A 22,455-nucleotide genomic window follows, 5' to 3' on the forward strand; every position below is an offset into this window, starting at 1 on the left:
AATCTCCAAATTTTTTCACCATTAGAAAGATCTCAACGTCCTGATTCTAACGCAACTTGAACGGAGCGGAAAGGAGTCCGTTTGTGCAAGTTATGCGTGGTCAAAGTTTTGGTCAACAGGCAAACCAGAGGGCTAGATAGGAAGCAAATCAGACCATCTCGAAAGTGGTCAACAATGGATTTCAAAATAAAGAGCTTGATGAGAGATTTCCAACGGTATTTTTTTCATAAAAAATGGAGCTCGTATGAAGAAGTTACGGCAGTTTGAATTTTGGAGGTAAAAGTGTCATTTGAATTTTGGTGATGTCATCATAACGTCATGGGGCAGTTTTAAAAATAAATAAATAAATAAGGTTTTAATGAGATTTGAACCCGTGACCTTTACTTCCAAGCCCAAAGGTGGCAACCATTGCACCACATGTGACTTTTAAGATATGGTTGCACGAAATTTTATATAACTTAAATGATGCCGCAAGCCCTCATAAAAAAGAAGGCCGCCAGTGGGTTTGGAACCCCCGACCGGCGGCCAACCTAAAATTGAGCCTGTCATTGCGCTATTTGCATAACTAAAAATATAAAAGCAAGATATTTTATTCAAACCTTATCGCGAGAACCATCCACTTTAGAAAATAGTTAATTTGTTATGGGTAGTTCCCATTTTTAAACCCCAATTTGTTATAGCCGAATCTTGTTAAATGGCTAAGGGGTATTTTCAGAGGGTAAGGTCCTAAAAATAAAATAATTTGTTTTAGCCTATTATAGGCTAATTTCATGTATAAAAAGGGCATTTAGGAAACTCTTAGCATATTCAGGTGGTGAGAATAGGAGAATGTTTAAGAGATTTTTGAAGACTATTTTGCACGTCGAGGGCATGCTATGCTGATGTGTTTAAGGGAATAATCTTGGTGCATTTGTAATTTATTTTGGAGATTAATCAGATCGGTCGTACTCTATTGGAGCCGACCCGGAGACGTAGTCACGTTTGTGGCGAACTCCGAAATCAAACTCTGTTTGCATCTTCTTATCTTCTCTCTCAATTCTGTTTCTCATCTTAAGTTTTGATTTCATTGATAGTAAATGAATTAAGACTTCTGCTAAGTTGTGATTTATTTAAATTGATTTTATTAAGCATTCATTACTGCAAATAGTCTAGATCCGTTCATCAGATCATAGCTTGGGCATAGATAGAGGTTCCCTGCAAAGACCATGACTTATGCATGAGTTCAAGAGGAGGGGGACATGGTTTTTCTTCCCATGTTGTATCATATGGCATGTCTCCAAGAGACATAGAGTTTATAGAGGTAGGTCTTGGATTACCTCCTAGGATAGACAAATGTAGGGGTTTCTTTTGGTTGTGCTTGAGAGATGAGGATATAATCATTCCCTAGATTCATGATCTTCGTAATGCCCTTCTAGGTGATGATGGTTGGGGAGGAGGTGGGGGAGATGAAGAGATGGAAGAGGAGGAGATAGAGAAAGGCGTAGTAGAGGGAGAGAGAAAGCTAGTGGCTCTAAGGGGTCTTGCCAATAGTTAAATGAGGTCATGATATAGGACACAAAGAGAAGAGGAGGAGTAGGAGGAGGAGGAAGATCTAGTAGAGGAGGAGAGGATTTTCATACAAGCTTGAGTAGAGTGCAGACAGTTAGGGATTAGAGGTAGGAGCTACCTACACTAGCTAGAGGGGAGGATCCATGAGACTAGTGGATTAGGACATTGGAGGTGGAGCTACAACAAGTATAGACATTCATTTTTTTAGGGGACCAACATCTCATAGATGAGCATGCTCACAATAGAGAGAGAGAGAGAGAGAGAGAGAGAGAGAGAGAGAGAGAGAGAGAGAGAGAGAGAGAGAGAGAGAGAGAGAGAGAGAGAGAGAGAGAGAGAGAGAGAGAGAGAGAGGCATAGCAGCTTACTGCTATACAACATATGTTCCACATCCTACACTTGAGCGAGGGAGTTGGTCCTAGGTTCTAGGTGTAGCATAGGTTGGATTTCCTTGTCATATTTTTGATGTACCATTTTGAGGTACATGTATCTAGATTTTGATCTCACATTGTACTTGTATTGATTTATCATGATATATATGAGATACTTGATTTTTTTATAGCATTGTGTACTTGTCTCTTTCTTGCTCATTTGATGAATGTTTGTATATGTTTCAGCACTTGTATTTATGTATCCATATGATATTGATATGTATACTCATGTTTATATATGCTCATCTTATATTTATATGCTCATGGATGTATTGGTATATCTCTCTCACATGTTTAGCTCTCATGTAATGATATACACTTGGTATTTGAAAATTTATCACCTGGATAGAGTAGATATGTAATGAGTCTAACCCCTTGTGATGATAGGAATTAAATAAGCATTAAGTGGATAAGACTAAAAATATCAAAAGACATGACCGAGAGGAAACCAAAGGAGGTGGATGTAGTTAGCAGACATGTACTTGAAAAATAAAGAGAGAGCTCTCTCATAATAAAAAACAAAAAAGCTATACTAGAATGAACCCTAGAATGTAAGCTAGTATGAAAAGATGCAATTGCAAGGGATGTGTACATAGGCCCTAGTTTTTATCATTGAGCCTTATTAAAAACATCAAAATATTATACAATCATCACTAGTATAAATATGAGGATATGAATATGATCTATATTGGATATGTATGTGGGAAACCCAACCTATTTATCAAAGACATAGGTCAAGATGACTAACTCAGTTATATTCCCTAAGTTTAATATAGAAAGATTAAATAGATTTACCAAGACACAAGTGCCAAAATAAATCTTGAGTGTGGTCTTGCAAAAAATAGACCAGGATGATATGTTGTAGATCCTAAATGTCATGTAGGGAAAGCATGAAGGCTCATGACACTTAAGATCAACAAGGTATACCCACAGGCAAAAAGAAAGAGAAAAAACTCCTCATTCTCCTACTCCTCTAGTCTATGGCATCTTCAATAGACTCTTAGGGAGGGAACACTCAGCAAATAAATTGTCATAGAGAACACACAAAATGAAATATAGCCAACAAGTCTCGGTCAATTTTAGTGTTTAAGTGTGTGTGTGAAAGTCACATGGTTTTCTCCTTAGAACTCAATTCTTCTAATGAAAAACATCATGACATCCTAGACTATAGATAAAGTATCTAATTGACATAGGTGCAAGGGTCTCGAGTAGCACTTGATTCTGAGTTTTCACCACTTGGCAAGATTTATTTATTTTTCAAGACTTTTTATTAAAAAAAATTGTATTTTTAAGATATTTGATTATTTTGGTGATACATTGAAGCACCTATTACTAGTTTTCCACTGAGATGATCACTTTTAAGACATTTTACACTTTTTAATAATTTTTTCAAGACCATAAAATATGTATAATGTTGAACGACAAGCACTAAGCACAAAACTCCTTAAGGTGCAATATGTTGATGGGTTTAGAGAGTTGTCCCTCCTTAGGTGTAGAGAGTTGATATGCACTGGATCCAAAGGTAGCAATTAAAATATAAGGTCCCAACCATTTAGATTAAAACTTCCCTATTTATTTTCTATCTTGTTGAGTTTTTGGATTCTCTCTAAGGATAAGATCTCCAACTTGAAACTCTTTAAGATGAACTTTCTTTTTGGATCTTGTAGACATGCATTTTTTATAAGTTGTCATGTGATTGAAAGAACCCTTATGATGTTCATCCAAGACCTCAAGCTCATGTATTTTCATGGCCCTATAATCTTCATTAGTAATAATCCCTTTTCAAGAGACTCACAAAGAAGGAATCTCAACCTCTAGTGGGAGAAAAACTTCAAAACAATAGACTAGGGAAAAGGGGGTAGCTCCAGTGGGATTGTGTATGCTAGTTTGATAAGCCCATAATGTGGGATTGGTTTGCAGTTGCCAATCTCTCCCTAACTTATGTACAGTCCTATGCAATATTTTCAACAATTTCTTATTTGATGCCTCAGCTTGCCCATTCCCTTAGGGATAATAAATAGAGGACCAATGTTTTTTTATTTTTAACTTCTTATAGGGTTGCCTAAGGTCCTTATTTTTGAATTTTCCTTCATTATCAATAGCTATGGAGGAGAGAATTCCATAACAAAAAACTATGTGATTCAAAATAAATAAAGAAACATGCTTCCTAGTAGTAGCAGAAAGAGGCACAACTTCAACCCATTTTTAAAAATGCTCTATAGTTGTAATTATAAACTTGTGTCCACTTGAAGAACTAGGATAGATTATTTCCAACTAGATCAAAGGCCCACTGCTGAAAAGGCCAATGCATGATGCATGGAATCAATTCACATCTAGGAGCATGAATTAAGTTTCCATGTAGCCTAACTTTCTTACAAGATTTGGCATAGCATACAACATCTTCCTACATGGTAGGCCAATAATAACCAACCCCTAACTAGCTTTCAAGAAAGCACAAGGTCATTAGACTGAGACCCAAAAATATCCTCATGGACTTTGACGAGCACTCTTTTGAACTCATCTGATTCTCCACACTAAGAAACATTCCATCTAGACCCTTCCTATAGAAGTCACCAAAGACGAGGGTATAGTGGGAGGCATTGTGGATGAGTTGGCATTTTTTATTGTGGGTGAGATTTTCAGGAACAATTTGATCGTAGAGAGGTAAAAGCACAAACCTATGTCACCCTTTTGTAAAGGAAAAGGCTAACAAAATTATAACTCTTCACCTTCAATGACATAAAATTGGTATTTTTATTTTGAATTTGAAAATGATGTAAACTAATGAAATGTGAAGAAATGGATGGAATTTAAAATTATAATTTTTAATAATTATTTGGAATAAGAATTGATAATTTTTCAATATTTTTTAGCTGTTGCAAAATGTTAAAAATTTGGGGTCTAATTCCCACCACAAAACTATATGTAAATAAACTTATTTCCCTTTGATCTCAGGCTATATTATAGATAACATATATATCTAGAAAAATCAAAAAAAAAAATCAGCTTTAGACCATTATTTTCTCTTTTATAAAAATTCAAATTCCAAGTCACCTAAAATTGATAGTTTTCATCTCCCACCACATTTTTCAAAACAAATCTATTCTAACTAGGAGGAAAATTATATATTCTAGAAGAGGACTCTCTCCTCTAGAATGTCAAGTAATTTTTTATTTATTTTTATATGATTTAATATTTTTCTTTCTCAAAATCGACATCTTTTCAAGTGCTAAAATACATGCTTGTAGAATTTTTTAATTACAAAATACTATATCTAATTAAAACACTATAAACTCTATATGAGAATATTATTGACTTTGAGAACTATAAAATGGTGTTTATATGTTATTAAAAGAATATCATAAAAATTTGTAAGAGTGATTGAAGTGCTAATTTTCATAAATAATGTTATTTCTTTAGTAATTGGATACAAACTAGTTTAAAACATGTATTTAATAGACATTTCTAATTGAAAAAGTGTGAGACCATATATAACTTATCTAGAATGAATTTATCTAGATCATATGTTTGAACCAAATTGATTTTTAGATAGAAATACTCAAATTCAGTCATTCTAATAAGTCAGCCTGAAAGGTGACACAACTTTGACCAAACTTCTAGGTAAAAATAAATGGTGGCATAACGAGATGAATTCTAACCATCAATAGTGCAAATGACTCAATTTTTGGGGGAATCACAAGGAGGATAGTGTATCTCTTCCACTAGGAATTCAAAGTGAGACACACATTCTTGTAGCTATAGAATAGATACCAAGGTAGTCATAGCATCTGCAACCTTATTCTTAGCCCTAGGAATTTGTTGAAATGTGGCAAAAATGAACTAGTTTCTTATGGCATAAATCAATTTCTTTTATGGTTCCAACTTATCATGTTTGGTTTGATAATTATTATTGATTTAATTTATAACAAGTTGAGAATCTCCATAATTGTGAAACTCAATAATCCACCATTCAATCACTACCTTGATACCATTAGTAAGAGCCTCATATTCTTCTATATTATTGGTGCAAGGAAATAGAAACTTGTAAGAATTAGGGATTGTATAACCATGAGGTATAATGAACAATATTTTAACACCAATCCCATTTTGAGTGTGTGACCTGTCGAGTTCTCCCTGTGACATACATGATGGATGAATCTAGGAAATCTACCTACATCAGAGCATTATCTTGGAGTGGAAAATCAATGAGTTGGTTGACAATGGCTTGTCCTTTGACATCTTTGGGTTTGATATATTGAATGTCAAATTTAGATAGAATCATCATCTATTTATCTAGCCTTTCCATAAGTACAACTTTACTTAAAAGGGTACTTTAGAGGATCAACATTAGCAATTAGTTGTGTAGTATGCACAAGCATGTAGTGATAGATCTTTTGTGATACAAATACCATAGCAAGACAAGAATTCTTAATGTTATTGTAGTTGATCCCATAATAAACTTAGGTTTGATTGATATAGTAGATAGCTTAATTTTTTCCATTATCATAATGTTGTACTAGCAAAGCCCCTAGAGAAATGTTCATAGCTAAGAAATGTACATTCCCAAGAATAGGAGGTATGAGAATAGGTGGTTTAGCCAAGTATTATTTGATTTGAGTAAGGCTCTTCTCACATTCCTTATTTCATACACATGTAGATCCCTTATGAAAAATATTGTAGAATGGTTGAGACCCATTAGCCAGTTGAGAGATGAACCTCGTAATAGACTACAAATGTCCTTGTAGACTTCTTAGTTGACTGATATTCCTAGGTGGTGGCATTTCCATTATTGCTTGCACCTTTTTAGGATCAACTTCTATGCCTTTAGCTGATATGATGTAGCCTAATAGCTTGCCTAAAGTGACACCAAAATCACACTTCTTAGGATTGAGCCTAAGTTGAAATTTTTCCATGCAGTCCATTGTCAAACTCAATTCATCTAAATAAGTGTTCCATTGTTTTGATTTAGCAAGGGTTTCATCAACATAGTCTTCCATATTCTTGTGCATCATGTCATGAAATATAGTTGGTATAGCTCTTTGGTAAGTATCACTTAGATTATTAAGACCAAAAGGCATGAGCTTCCAACAAAAGGTACCCCAAGAATATGTAAAATTTGTCTTCTCTTGATCCTTAGGGGCTATTTTATCTAATTATAACCCAAGAGTTATTGATTTTCAATCATTCAAAAGGAGTTTAGAGTATGTATATTTTATTTCCAGCTTGTTCTTCATCATTTTCAAGCTAAAAATGATTCCCTATATGTAATTTTTAAATGCATTTGCATATACCATTGCTAAGTCAAAGTTTGTTGCAAATTTTGGGTATTTTCTCTCTCTAACTATCTACACTTTTCCAAATTCGAACCTTGACTATCCCTAATGTTTGAATTTTGAAATCTATATGTTTTGTGATGATAAACAAATCTTAATCCAAAATCTCTTGGATTTATTTTCAGATTTGTCAAAGATTTGAAAAAGAATTGTTGTTTTGTGGTTGGTGGAGAGAGGTATGTTCTTAAGGCATTGTGTTCTTGTTGAATTTCTTATTGTAAGTCTTTCAATTTCTATTTTCAAATTTCCATTTTTTGTATATATGTTTCTAAAATGAGGACAATGTTGGAGATCCATTTGGCATAGTCAATAGCGTTGACAAATTTTGCACTCAAGATTTTTTTTAACTCAACTTTCACAAGTAAGGCCACATGTGGATGCATCTTCCTTAGTTTTTGTTTGATGAGTTTAACCCCTAGAGCTATACAAAGGTGATGCATAATGAGATCTGTATCAAGGCTAGACATATCATCATATGTCCTAGAAAATTTCATTTTATTTTCTTTGAAGAACTAAGTGAAATTATTTTCTTCAACTAATAGTGGGTAAGCCAAATGTATGATTTTAGGAGATTCTTCAATAAGAAGATTAATGGCTTGTGTAGTTTCAATCAAAACTGACAACGTATCTAGGAAATAGCTCAACAAATTACCAAGTACCTCATCTTCAAGCACCTCAAAGAGGTTTTCATCCTCGGATATGTCTTTATGTTTTTATTTTTGGCTTTGAAAATGCCACAAAGTGGTTTATTCCATTTAAGCTTCCCTTTTTCTTTTTTCTCTTTAATTTATGACTAAGGTACTTGATGTTTGACTCACTCATATTAACCCTTGGACAATTGGTGGAAGAGACTATTGGTTTAATAACATTTGGATAGAAAGATATCTCATAGTCATTTGGGAAAGATGCAAGCTCAGGTCTTTGATTTTATATGGTCCAGTCAATGATATCGATGTCTACAAGTGGTAGTGATGAGGAAGCTTCAAGGTTATTAACATGGAAGGAACTATCTGTAGAGACAAGAGAGTTTGGTTCTATAAGGAAATCTCCAAAGGAATCTAAATTGGGATTAATCCTAGGAGCACCAAAGTGATCCACTAAAGAGATTTGGGAGCCTAACTCATCAAACCCTACTAAAGACTCATTACCTATGTTGGTTTTGTTAGTTTAAGCATGGACCACATCAACTCCAACTTTACAAGATGCATCTAAAAGATAATCCCATTCATATTCATTTGAATCAATACTTTTATTATAAGCCATAAGATGAGAAATATTTCATCTAACTCTTTCTCTATTAGGATCTTCAATATCTAACTCTGTTGAGATAATGGGTGTTGCACACATTGCATAATATTGTTATATTGTATTATTTTATTCTATTATGCAATGTTGTATCTAGGAGCATCTGGATGGGAGTGCAACATGTAAAGATTCCCATGGGATATATTTGATGTTTGTTATTGTAACATTGTGATAATATTTCATGTGATTATTTTATATTGGAGAAAAAGAATTAAAATTCCAATATTAAATGTGAGTTTAATGGGTTAGGTGGCACATGGTTTATGCAATACCACTTGGTGGTTTTGTGGGACTTGCTACTATATAAGCAGATACAAGGGTAGTTGTTGGTGAGAAGAGGAGAAGGCAAAAAAGGCAAGAGTCGAGAGGGACAAGGCTTGACAGTTTAGCAAAGGGAGCATTTGTGAAGGTTGGAACCATGGCATGTGATGTGTGGATTCATACTTATTCAAATGGATTGCTTGGCAGTGCCTATGGCTTTGAAGGCTTCCATGGTTGTATTGCAATGGTGTTTTTTTGTTGAATAATACATAGTGATTGATTCTTTTAGAGGCTAGGTTTTTCCCTCAAAAGGGTTTCCTAGGGTATACCTTGTGTTATATTTTTGTGGGTATGTTGTCTATTCTCTTTCATGTCAATTTTAATTATATATTTATTTTAGATCTATTATGGGTTATGTGGAAATGGTTATATTCTTTGTTGTAAGTTTCCTTACAAGTGGTATCAGAGCTATGGTTTTATTTTTGTAACTCTATATTGAATCCATGAGAATACATGAGAGGATAAAAGAAAGGGAAAGATATATGAGTTGTTTATTGTAGATCTAAGGGTTTCGAGTTTGTTGTTATGAGGGAATATTGGTAGATTTTGGGCATGTGAAATTATTAGTCAAAAGGATTTTTTGGATATTTCATTTAAATGAGGGTTTTAGGGGGGAGCTTGTAGAAATTACCTTTTGGGTAAAGACAGACCTCACCATTGGATTCAAGTCAGTGTTTCCATAAATTTTGATATATAATATGCCCTAGTTTGGCTATGTTCAAAGAAAATGAAAGAGTTTTTTAGTTTCAACTCATGATGGTTGTCAAATTTAATCCCATCGAAATTCAAAAAAAACACAGTGAAAAAGACTATCTTAGTAAAATGGCCATAACTTTCTCTTAGGATATCATATTTTAGACTTCTTATAGGCGCTAAAAAGCTAATTTAGAGCACTACAACTTGATGTAGGTTTGGTTCTATGATTTTGACATTTTGTCTAGTTTTAAGAAACCAAAATTCAAATGTTGTTTATTTTGAGCAAAGATTAGGGCATAACTTGGGCATATAGAGTCAATTTTTGGAACTTCAAGTAATCAATGGAAAGGTCTTGGAGAGATCTACACATTGGTTCAAATTTAGTGTAGGTTTGGCATGATTTTTTTGGTGATATATTAATCTAAGCAGTTTATGGTACATATTTACTATGGTAGCATTGTGAGTTTATGACATTGTATACATTGGAGATTTACAATTTGATATCAGTATTTTTTTGGATATGTATGATGACTTGTTGGGTCTACAAGTTATGTAGTGTTGTAAGAAGTCCATACTTAGAGGTTTCATTTATGGCTTGGTTATGGGTTGTCTTTGCCCATTGATCTTTCATTTTTTATGCATATTCAAATTGGTGGCTTGGATTTGGGTTTTCTATGCCCTAATTCACATGATTTGTTAATTTTTCTTCATGTAGAAGGAATGAGATGTTGTTACCAAGTACAGTCATGGTGGAGGATTGTGTTTGACTATTTTATGCTGATAAGTTATACATATTGAGGGTTAGATTCTCAATTCAGTGATGTGATCATGGTGCCATTGATTTTGGTATGACATGATTGGATATAAAAGTACATCCTTGATGTTCATTGGTTTGGATTCTAGATTGGGTTATGGTGGTATATCTTCTTGATTGAGGATCATGGTTATTTGGTTTCTTTTGAGGAGCTCATGATGTGCACTTTGATTTGTTTGATGGTTTGATTCCTTGGTTAATTATCATGGTTAGAGGATTTATTTTCATTATGATGTCATCAATAGCTTGGAAACATGGGTTAGTGGGAGCTTTTGATAGTGATGAGGTGAGAATCTAGGATTAGTTCCTGGTTTGGTTTGTATTTTCTTGGTTTGGAGATCTTGGTTTCACTCAGTACTATCACTTTAGTTGTGTATAGACCTAGGGGATCTTCATGTAGGAAATGGGTTTTATGATACCTTGGTACCATGGTTGAGTGGGAGTTTTTGGCATTGATATGTTTATTGAGTGTCTGTGGATGTTAGAAATGTGTCTTAGATCTCGTTGCTACAGAAGCATATTTGACATTTGCATGGTGCACTTGTTATCTTCATGATGTGTGAAGATGGTTAGATCTTGAGGACCCATGGGGTTCTTGGTTATCTTCATAGTGTGTAGAGATGGTTCTTCATGGTATGTGGAGATGGTTTTCTTCATGGTGTGTGGAGATGGTTGCATCTTGAGGACTAATGGGGTTCTTGGTAAAGGTGTAGTTTATGCCTTCATTTAGCATGTTATCCTTGGTGTGAGGATGGTTTCTTTATTATGTTATGGTATACTTTTGATATACATTTAAATTTTTGACATGTTATAGTATGTTCATATGGAGCATGTTATCTCTTCGGTTAAGGTGGTTTAGATCATGTTTTCATTTTTATGTTCCTAAAGCCATGGTTTGAACTTTGAAATTAACCTTGGTTTAGTTTCTTGGTATTGAGTACACTAATCATAAGTTGGATACTTCATGATATTTCTATGCTTCATTTGGAGTTGGCATGGATTGATTGGTTACAAGTGCTCATGGATACTTAGAGATAGTGGTGATGCTAATTTCTCTTAGATTAGAGAAGTATTTGTTGGGACAATTATTTGGTTTTAGTAGGAAGTTTGAGGGGCATTCCCCAGATATTGACTTGAGAGGAGATTTTTCTTAGTTGAGTCTTGGTTGGAGACTTGGATATCATGATGAGCATTCTCATTTCCCATTCTTGGCCTACTCGGTGGTTTACTACATGAGAGGTATAGCCCATTGTTTCTCTCAAGTGTATTATGTTTATGCTTATCTTTCATGGATATGGATCTTGAACAATGGTACATGAGTTAGTTCTAGAGGGTTCTTTTGAGAGATGGTTTAGCATTGGTTTTCTCCATTTGCATATGTTGTTATGATGGTTGAGTTTGGAAGATGGTTTTATATTGGGCATATTCCTTTGCTTAGGAACAATTTATAAGTTTGATCTTCTTACAAGAGGTTTACATCCATGATTAGTTATATGGTATGGTTTGGGTGTTTTTGTACCTTCTTGGTTGGGGTTTTATGGAGGAGATCATACTTGCATAGTTTACATCTAGAGGTGTGTGCAGAAGGACATGATATAGGTTATGATTTGCATGGTTTCTCTTGGTCTTGGTTGTCTTCCTCAATTTTTAGTTTTTCTTACACTGGATTTGAGATTGGTTAGAGATTGTGATCACTAGTATGTGCTCATGTATGCCATGTGAGAGGTGACATGGATATTCCGTTTTCTCTTTCCTATGTTGCTTGTGGAGAGCCTAGGAGACTGTTGGAGACTTATTATGAGAGTTGTTCTTGCAAGTTATTGGGTTGTGTATTGTGGATGTCCTTGAGACTACATGGATTCACTTCTTTGAGATGTTTTGAGTGGATTAGTTATAGATTTGAAATTATCTTTTATAGTGGGAGCTTCTTGGTATATATGCGGTAGTTATTTATCTTGAGGCTTTTGATTGTAGGATATAGATTGGATATTTTGGTAATGTGAGATTCACTTGGTATACCTTTGGAGATATGGATAGTTTGATGGGTTTGGCACTTGATGTGGGTGCTATTTCAGCTATGGATATTTTGAAGACTATGGATACATGTGATTACCTTTGGATTAATTTTTTTGTGCTTGGCATTTTCATTGGTACAGTATTTTATGATCTTCTAATGTTACAAGTTGGGTGGCTTTCTCTTTCGATGACTTCTATGTATGTTCGATGACAGTGGCATAATAAGAGGTGAGATCATTCATGTTTGAGATGATAGATACTTTGATTTTTTTGTGAGTACTAGGATGGAGCACATGGTGTACTTTGATCCATGATGGTGGTTATGCTACGAAGGATTTTTCCTTTGTACATTAATGTGGCTACAGATTGATCCTATGCAATGTATACAACAAGTGGGAGATTGTTGAGATAATGGGTGTTTCACACATTGCATAATATTGTTATATTGAATTATTTTATTTTAGTATGTAATGGTGTATCTAAGAGCACCTATATGGATGTCCAACATGTAAAGATTCCCATGGGATATACTTGATGAGTTGTACTGTAACATTGTGATAATATTTCATGTAATTATTTAATATTGGGGAAAAAAATTAAAATTTTAATATTAAATGTGGGGTCAATGGGTTAGGTAGCACATGGTTTATGTAATACAACTTGGTGGTTTTGTGGGACTTGCTACCATATAAGAAGCCACAAGGGTAGTTGTTGGTGTGAGAAGAGGAGAAGGAAAAAAAAGCAATAGTCAAGTGGAACAAGGCTTGATATGTTAGCCAAGGAAGCATTTGTAAAGGTTGGAAACATGGCATGTGATGTGTGGATTCATATTTATTCACGTGGATTGCTTGGTAATGGCTATGGCTTTGAAGGCTTCTATGGTTGTATTGCAATGGTATTTTTTGTTGAATAATACATGGCGATGGATGCTTTTGGAGGCTAGGTTTTTCCCTTAATGAGGGTTTCCCAGGGTATATTATGTCACTTTTTTGTGGGTATGTTTTCTATTCTCTTGCATGTGGTTTTTAATTACATATTTATTTTAGATTTATTATGGGTTATGTGGAAACGGTTATAATCTTTGTTGCAAGTTTCCTTACAAACTCATCAAATTCAAGTTGTCTAGAACTGGAAGCTCTAGAACAATTACTAGTATACAAAAAAAATTCTCCCCAAAGGATAGAAGTCAATGGAACAAAATCCTCCCCTTGGATATTAGTAGTCATGGGTTGAACCTTTTCATTTGAATCACTAGTTGTGGAAAATTCTTCATCATAGATAGGAAGGTTTCTTTCAATGCCATAGCCTAGACACGATGTGTCTTTACTTTTATAACATTTTGTATGACTCATAGGTTCAATAAGGGCATGTTTATTATCAATCAAAGGTATGTGTCCATGGTAACCCATATTCTTAAGATATTGATAACCTTTTCCATATCTCTTGGGGGAAATAGATGTAGCAAGTATGACTTCATCATCTAGATCTTCTTCCCTATATATCCAATCTCTCACAACTTGGTCTTCTTTTTTGTCTTCTAAGGGAACTAAATACTAAACAAATGTGCCATAGATTTTCATAGCCAAGGAAGTGGGCTTCATGTTTTCCTATAAGAGTGAGGAGGGATTGGTAGCACAATAATAGAGTCCAAGGTGTATTCACTGACACCAATACTCATCATCTTCAACTTCTTCTTGCATTTAATGAGCAAGGGTTGGATATCACTAGCAGGTCTATTATATGGCACTAATGACTCAACATTAGTAAGTATGTTAATAAACATAGAGTTATCTCCTAGAATCATGATCTCAACATTATTGAAGGGAAATTTTATGTACTAATGATAAGTTAATGGTTCAACCTAGATATCATAAATCCATGGTCTTCCTAACAAAAGGTTATATGCAAGTGGACTATCAAGGACTTGAAACACCACATCCTTCTCCATAGGACCAACTTGAATGGGTAGCACAATAAGACCTTTAGAATATTGTTCAACCTCATCATAAGAATCCATGGTAATTTTGTGCCTAGGGTCAATAGAAAATTTAGATAATCACAATTGTTGAACTATACTAAAAGAAACTATATTTAACTCTATCATTTTCTATCAATACTCATTTGACTTAGGTATGATATATTTAGACCTCAATGTTTCAGGAAATATTATGAGGATGAGTTAATCATTTATCATCTTCTTCATCGAACATAAGTAATGTAGTGAGTGAATATGGTTCACCGTAGCTTGGAACTTATCTATGTCAATATATGTGGAAACACTAGCTGCACACAAGGATTTTTATAGGATCTCCTTATGCAAAGGAGATAACTCTAGTAGCTCAAAGATAGATATCTGAGAAGGATTTCATTGCAACTGACTCACAAGATCATAAGTGGACACAATAGGGGTAGTAGGTTTCTTAGAAGAGGAAGCTTGTTTAGGGTCATTAACCATCTTAAGGGAAACCTTAGACTACTTCCTAGTAACATCATTTAATGTCTCACCATGATAAGAAGAGAGATATGCTACCCTAAGTAAAACCCTAGGTCTAGTGTCATCAAAGTGTTGGGAGGGATCACATTTTCTCAAGACTACTTTAGGCCTTTCATTATATGTTTTGTATTAGGCTCCTCATCAAATTTGGAACCAATCATGTAGACAATCTCCTCAATAGGCTCAAGCATGTTGATGACATTTTCGATGTTGCGATATGTGTAATTAATCTTTCCATCATTTCCCTTCTTATTAGCATTGGATGTTTCTCCTTGCTCATACTTTGGCAAAGTTTTTTTAAATTCCTTGTGATATAAATTCTTAACTAATCCATCAGTGACAACCTTCCTTTCATCAATAATTTCTTATATTATGTCCTTGAGATTAAAATAATTATCAATATTGTCACCCTTATTTCTATGATAGTTGCAGAAATGATCATCCCTCCATTGCGTAGGTTTAATAGATGGATTGTATGTTCATGAATTATCAAGAGATGTGACAAGTTTATTGGTGATAAAATTCTTTAGGATTGCATCATATGATTCAACCATCAGAGTATAGGTGCACCTAGGTCTAGAAGATTTTTTAAATTTTTCATGAGATTATGATTTGTTGGAATCATTAGATCTTTTTGCTTCTTGTTGTTTAGAAGTATATATACCATTAGTCAAGTGAAAAGAAGGCCCTTTTGTATTAGGAACATCCACAACACCATTGTTGACAACATACTTATTCTTGTTGCAAGATTTATTCTTATCCTTTCCATTCTTGTTGTCATTTTTAAACTTATTCAATACTATGTCACCCTTCTTAATAGTAACGTCCTCAATAAGATAAGAACTCTCAATCATATCATAAAATATAGTGAAAATTTTTTTCTAATATCATAGTATAACTTAGGGAAAAGAGTGGTAAAAAAAATATCAATCTTCTCATTATCAAGAATTTTTCATGGGTATCTAGCATGTAATCTTCACCATCTTTGTAGGCAGGTAACAAAATATTCCCCTTGTTTTTTCTTAATTTTTCTAAGATCTAGCATGGTGATGGAATGTTGTATGTTGTAAGAATAATTTTGAATAAAACATTGTGCAAGCTCATCAAAGGACTTGAGAGGTGGAGAGATCTTGGTGATCCATTCCATAGCTTGTCCAGTTAAGGTCCTTGAAAATAGCCTCATAAGATATGTGTCTTGAACCTTCATAAATTCCATACTAAGTGCATAAAATTGTGTAACATGATCATTTGGATCACCATTTCCATCATATGTATTATATTTGGGAACCTCTAAATCTTTAGGAAATGGCATCATATAGAGACTTTTTTCGAAAGGAAGAGCACATATAGTTTCAACAAAGGAGGTCTTAGGTTTTTATTTCTTTAGTATTTGCATAACTATATTTTTAATATCTTGGACTCACTTCTCTAAGATCTCCTCTCTAGTTGGTTCTCTCTTTTGAATGATTTGTTAAACATCAAAGTAATGAGGTATTTTCCAACCTCTATTTTCCATGTGTTCAAAGTATGGATCGCCATTTTGTTCCAATGTCTTGAGCATGAGCCTTTGAAGATGTTTGTCTTGTTGGAATCTCATGATATCTTCACTAGTAACCTCATTGTCTACTTCACTGTCATGATGTGAAATTTTTGACCATCTAGGTGGCAATGTAAATCCCTCAATATGTGATCTTCAAGTTCTTAGAGGCGTATTATTTCCATTGTTACCAAAGTGTGTTTGGTTTACAAAAGGATTCTTAAAGTAATGCTTATAAGTATTTCCAAACCTTTAAGTGTTATTGTTGTGAGTATCATTTTTTGCATATAGATGAGAAGTCACCCTAGAAGCTATATGCCTAGCTTTTCAAGTCTTTCTTTCTCTAATCTAGTTTTTTCATTGTGGCATGCCTTCTTATCCCTCTCAATTACATCTCTCCTAAATCCAAAGAAGTTACCTAGACATTGGTTTCTCTCTTCTTGATTCGTGGTGAGAAATACACTATCTTCAACTCTAGGAGTTCCAAAGGGAGTATCAAAGGAACTACCAAAGTGACTAATAGGATCATACCAAGTGGTGGTTTTATCTTTTTCTACTTGGTTAAAAATAGGTTTGTTCTCAAATTTTTTCCTATGTGAACATCTAAGGGAAGCTAATCATTCAAAGAATAATGAAGAATGATTTCCTTGACCCAATTGCAACCTAGTTGTCACTAGCATGTACTAGCAAGTTTTAGATTAGTAGGATGACACAAAGCACTTGGAATTTAAACTTGTAAATTTAGCTTGTTCACTTCTATAGAAATGTAGCAAAGCTAGTAGCTTGTCAAATTTTTCTAATCAATTTACTGTTGGCAATAGGCCAGCATCCCTTGTAGGATTCGTGACATGGCTTAACCATGCCATGTGGTTCTATAAGAATATTGGTTCTATCAAGAATTTATGAGTCAATATTTTGGTGTAATGGAGACCCTATCCTTTCTAATATTTGGTATTAGAGCTCAATAAATTTACTGTTGGTAGTGGGCCAGCATCCCTCATAGGATTCGCAACATGGCTTAACCACCTCATGTGGTTCTATAAGACTATTGGTTCTATTAGGCATTAACAGGTCAATCTTTTAGTGCAATGGTGATCCTATCCTTTCTAATAATTGATATTAGAGCTTGGTCATAGTTTTGAATCCTACAAGATACAGTGAGTGACACTAGGAGGGGGATTGTTAGTAGTGGGCCAGCATCGCTCACAGGATTCATGACATGGCTTAATTGCCTCTTGTGGTTTTATAAGACTATTGGTTCTATTGGGAATTGACATGTCAATCTTTTGGTGTAACAGAAACACTATCCTTTCTAACATTTATGACACTAGTAACTCAAGCCAAGAGCGAGGTAAGAAGTCCAATAGCAAGAAACCAAAAAAAGTAGGATAATAGAGTTTTGGCAAGTAAACAATCTATGGCATTAAGTTTGCACCCAATAAGCCAAGCTTATCTCTTTAGCCAACCAAAAAGACCAAGGACACAATAAAACCAAGTAAAAAAAAAACTCATTATTATCTAGAACATAATTAAATTTCAAATCTTACAAGCAACAAGTTCGAGCAATAGTTTTTGAAAGTCTAGGTGACACAAGTTCAACAAATAGTATTGTGCGATAGTTTCTAGACTATTCAAGTGATAGTTTCTAGGGATATGATAGTTTCTAGAAGTTCATGTGACAGAATGCATAATACATAGGTGATAGAGTTTATAAGGTGGTGTGATACTTCTGGTAGTCCAGAAGTATTGTATGATATTTCTCACAGGAGCAATGTCATACAAGTTTAGCAATTAAGCAATTAAGCAAGGGACAAAAAACCTTTCCAATACAAACACATAGGAGGTTTTCAAAATAAAAATTCTATAAATGCTATCATCATGTGTGCCTTGAATAGATTTTCATAGGTCTGGCACAAAATTAAACACACCAAGCAATATCTACCTAAAAGTCATAGTTCATTACTCAATACTTTGGTCCATTCTTTGTGCCCCCTCATCTCACACAAAGTGGTTACCCACAATAGATATTGGCTTTGTCATGGAAGTGCTATTAACAAAACCAAAGACAAATAGGATGAGTGTAACATCTTGGGGTGATCCATGTACTCTACTAGGATTGATCCTTGCACCAAGATACTGAGTGGCTAACAAGGCTGGCCTCTAAATCCTAGAGTGTCTAGTAAGGGTCTTGTTCACAATACCCCTCTTGTACCCGATATAAGGACACCTTATCATATGATAAATAATGGACCTCACACCCTAAAGAGTACCTTTAGAATTGCCACCTAGTGATTTTCTCATGGTCCCAATCCCACAAGTACTCTCCCTAGATGAATACAAGTGTTACACTACCCAAGGCTTTCGCCTTTGTCAAACGATTTATGATTATAGTGGGTTAGGTTAGCTACATTTTGTTCATTCCCACTTTGAGTCATTCCTATTGATATCTTTCCACCAATAGCATGCCCTTTAAAGGTACGGATCTCACTAGGAGATTAGAAAAAAATGGATCAACACCAAAGAGATCAATATTTTTATTCACTTAGAAGGTGAAGACCATACTATCCTATTCATTTATGTTTCCCCCATACACACCAAAAAGATTAATTAAAACCACTAAAAAGTGGAGTACCCCACTCACTTTCATGACTCAATGAAGGGTCAGGATTTTTGATTCACTTAGAAGATAAAGAGAATACTCTCTTACCAACAATGAGCCCCTACTCACAAGTTTTATGTTCCTAATGAAAAGAAATAATTACCATAATACCACACTTGAAAATGAAAGAAAATACACTAAAAAAAATTAGCTTGTTTGTTTTCTTTACTTGGGAAACCCTGCAACAAATGTTAGTAGCCCTTTTTTAATTTTTATCTTTGACAATCAATTTTAGAAAGCAAGTGAGAAAACCCTACAAAAAAACAAGGTTAGTGCATCAAATAGGTAGCAAATCTAAAATATACCCTGCAATACCACTAGTTAGACTATTAGAAAACCAAAAACCTAAAAATAGAAAACTTCAAGAAATAAAAATACCGACTAAGAACTAAAATAGATAGCTAAACCAAGATGAACAATACTTTTGACTACACAAGTATCATACAACATGTCTCAATATAACCAAGCAATAAAATATCATGATGTGATACTCCGTGTCACTACATGTGATACTCCACAAAATAGGTGTGTAACAAAACTATAGAAATCATGTGATAGAGTAATTGATAAAGTATCGCATCTCTATAGGATAAATTATAGTGCAACATTGGAAAATTATCGCATGATAATTCTTTTTGCAAAAATAAAATAGTCAAAATAGCAAGAAACAAAATGATGAAAATGCAAGAACAAGAGCTAGACAAGGTTTTCCAACCCCATGGTGGGTGCCAAAAATGTATACTAAAAAAGGGTATAGTTCTCTAAGAAATTATATCCAAGGGATCTAATGGATTAGGTACCTTGAATGGTGATTAAGAGCTCCCTTTCTATGATGTGCAAGAGGTGCAAATAGAAGTGTCGTGGCTCTAATAGGAGCTCATTTATGCATCCCTTGCAAGGTGCACCATAGAATGGGAGATTCAAAGACAAGAGAAACAATAATAATGTCCAAGAAATAACATGAAATGCAATGCAAATGCTAACTAGGCTAAGTAATATGTAAAGATGCAATCTATACTAATAAGCATGACAGTGTTACAAATCCTCCTATTTAAGCTAGATGAGCTATTCTAAACCATGAAAGAAGATACACTAATGTAAATGCACCATGATGCTACTATGAAATGAAAATGTGGATGAAATGATATCACAAGATCTCCAAAGCTCCTAAGAGTACCCTAAAATTATGCAGCATAATGTTAGTACAAAAGCATGAGATATGAGAATGAGGAGTGACCTCTCCTTTTTAAAGATAGACACATAATATAGATCAAAAGATAGGAGAGATCTAATCAAGGGTGAAGGATGAATGTTGAATGATCCATGTGCTCAACATTTTCAAGCAATTGCAATCAAGAGTTGACTTTTGTGTCCCTCAAATGAGACAAAAAGCCTTTTCTTTTATTTTTCAAAGAAGAAAATTCTTTATGTGTGCACACTTTAGGATAAGTGGGAAGTGGGGACTTGTACTTAATTAAAGGGGAGAAAGTTCCTTTTAATTAAATAAGGACTTAGGATAAATTGGTCAAACCATAGGTTATAATAGAATAAATGGATTTTTGATCATTTGATCAAGAATAAGCAATTAATAAATTATGCAAAAATGTTAGAAAGGGGGCTAATAGTTGAGATGACCATTTTTGAATGATTACACTCACCATTTATATCAATTGAACTCTTGAGGATTAACTTTCTTCCAACCAAGTTCAAAATCAATTCTTTCTTGTTTATCGGTCTTTGTATCATCAAACTTAGAACTAATCTCAGTTCCCATTTAACACTTCAAATTTGAACTATTCTTGAATCAATGCACTGCTCTCACATTAATTCAAAGAGGGGAAAATGTGACACCTCAAAATTGGTCTCCTAAACCGATTTTCTCATAACCTCTAAATCAATCAATAAAGTCATAAAATTACTAAGCATTTCTAGTCCCAATTGAGGCTACTCAATTTTAATATCAATTGCATAAAACCAATAATCATTAATAAATCCCTAAACATTAGATTGATAACAACTAATTAAACCTCTTTTATTAATTAATTTAATATGAAGTTCTAACATTTTTTATTAAATTAATACACTTTGGTCAATAATACATCACAAAAAGATTTATTAAATTGTTTAAAATAAAGTTATCTCCACATATTCATTTATTTGAATTAAAATATTCAAATATGCAAATTTTTTTTGGAATATTCAAATGAATGACACTTTTCAAAAATAATCTTTGAAATGAGAATAATGCTATGAGGGAAGACATGTCATATTCCCACTCATGTGAAATCTCCCAATAATAGTCAAATTCCCTCCACTCCTCTCCTTGGACTCTTACCCAATTTCTCTACAAATAGAGAGCTCTCACTTCTCATTGTGAGGATGCACTTTTTGAGTAAGGAAACTCTATCAAATTAAGCACTCACCATTTGTGCATTCAAGCTTTCTTGCATCTTTTCTTAGAGTTCTCATTCTAGCACAAATATTTCATATATTTTAAATTAGTTTGTTCTCTATTTTCATAGCTTAGATTTATATTTCATCTAGTTTAATCTCATTCTCTTGCATGATTAAAAATCTAAAAAATGTAGCTTAAACATGCTTACATCTTAATTAGATATCTTTGCTTTCTTGTTCTTAGATTAAATCTGCATTTCATATAGCTTCAAATATCATCTATTTGCATAGAAAATACTAAAAATGACTAGCTTAGTATTGCATTGATTCTCATACTTTCAAAATCCTTCATTCTAGAATCGATTTATGGTCACTAAGCACTTGATTTTGAGAGCAAATATTCAAACCCTAACTAGATTGAAAGCAACATGTCAATTTGCTTGGATCTTTTGATATGAGCAATCTTATGTTCATTCTCAGATGAATTTGGCATGTAATGACTATGTTGAAGTGTGTGTAGCCCATTTTGATGTATATAGGACCCTAAGCATCCTTGAAAGAGAAAATGTTGATACTAAGCTTAAAATTGTCCTACACAAATACTAGGGAAATGTGTATTAAAATGGGAACAAAAGGGTACGCAAATTTGGCAAAGAGGTGTGTAATTCACTCTAAACCACCAAGTATCTCCAATGGGAATACACTTCACAATATGAATATAAAAGAAGACTTAGTTTCTTCTATATATACCATATTTATGCCTAGGGTATAACCTAAATTGGCCTAAATATGACCATAGGCCAAGATTGATCTAAATAACTATATACAAATGTAATAATGATCATATGATTTAATAAGGAGTAAAGATAGCTAGAGATTGACTCCTCATAGTCATATGTATACTATAAGA

Source organism: Cupressus sempervirens, chromosome 11 (genome assembly GCF_028749045.1).
Source record: "Cupressus sempervirens isolate cs-2001-9-10 chromosome 11, ASM2874904v1, whole genome shotgun sequence".
Classification (NCBI taxonomy): domain Eukaryota; kingdom Viridiplantae; phylum Streptophyta; class Pinopsida; order Cupressales; family Cupressaceae; genus Cupressus; species Cupressus sempervirens.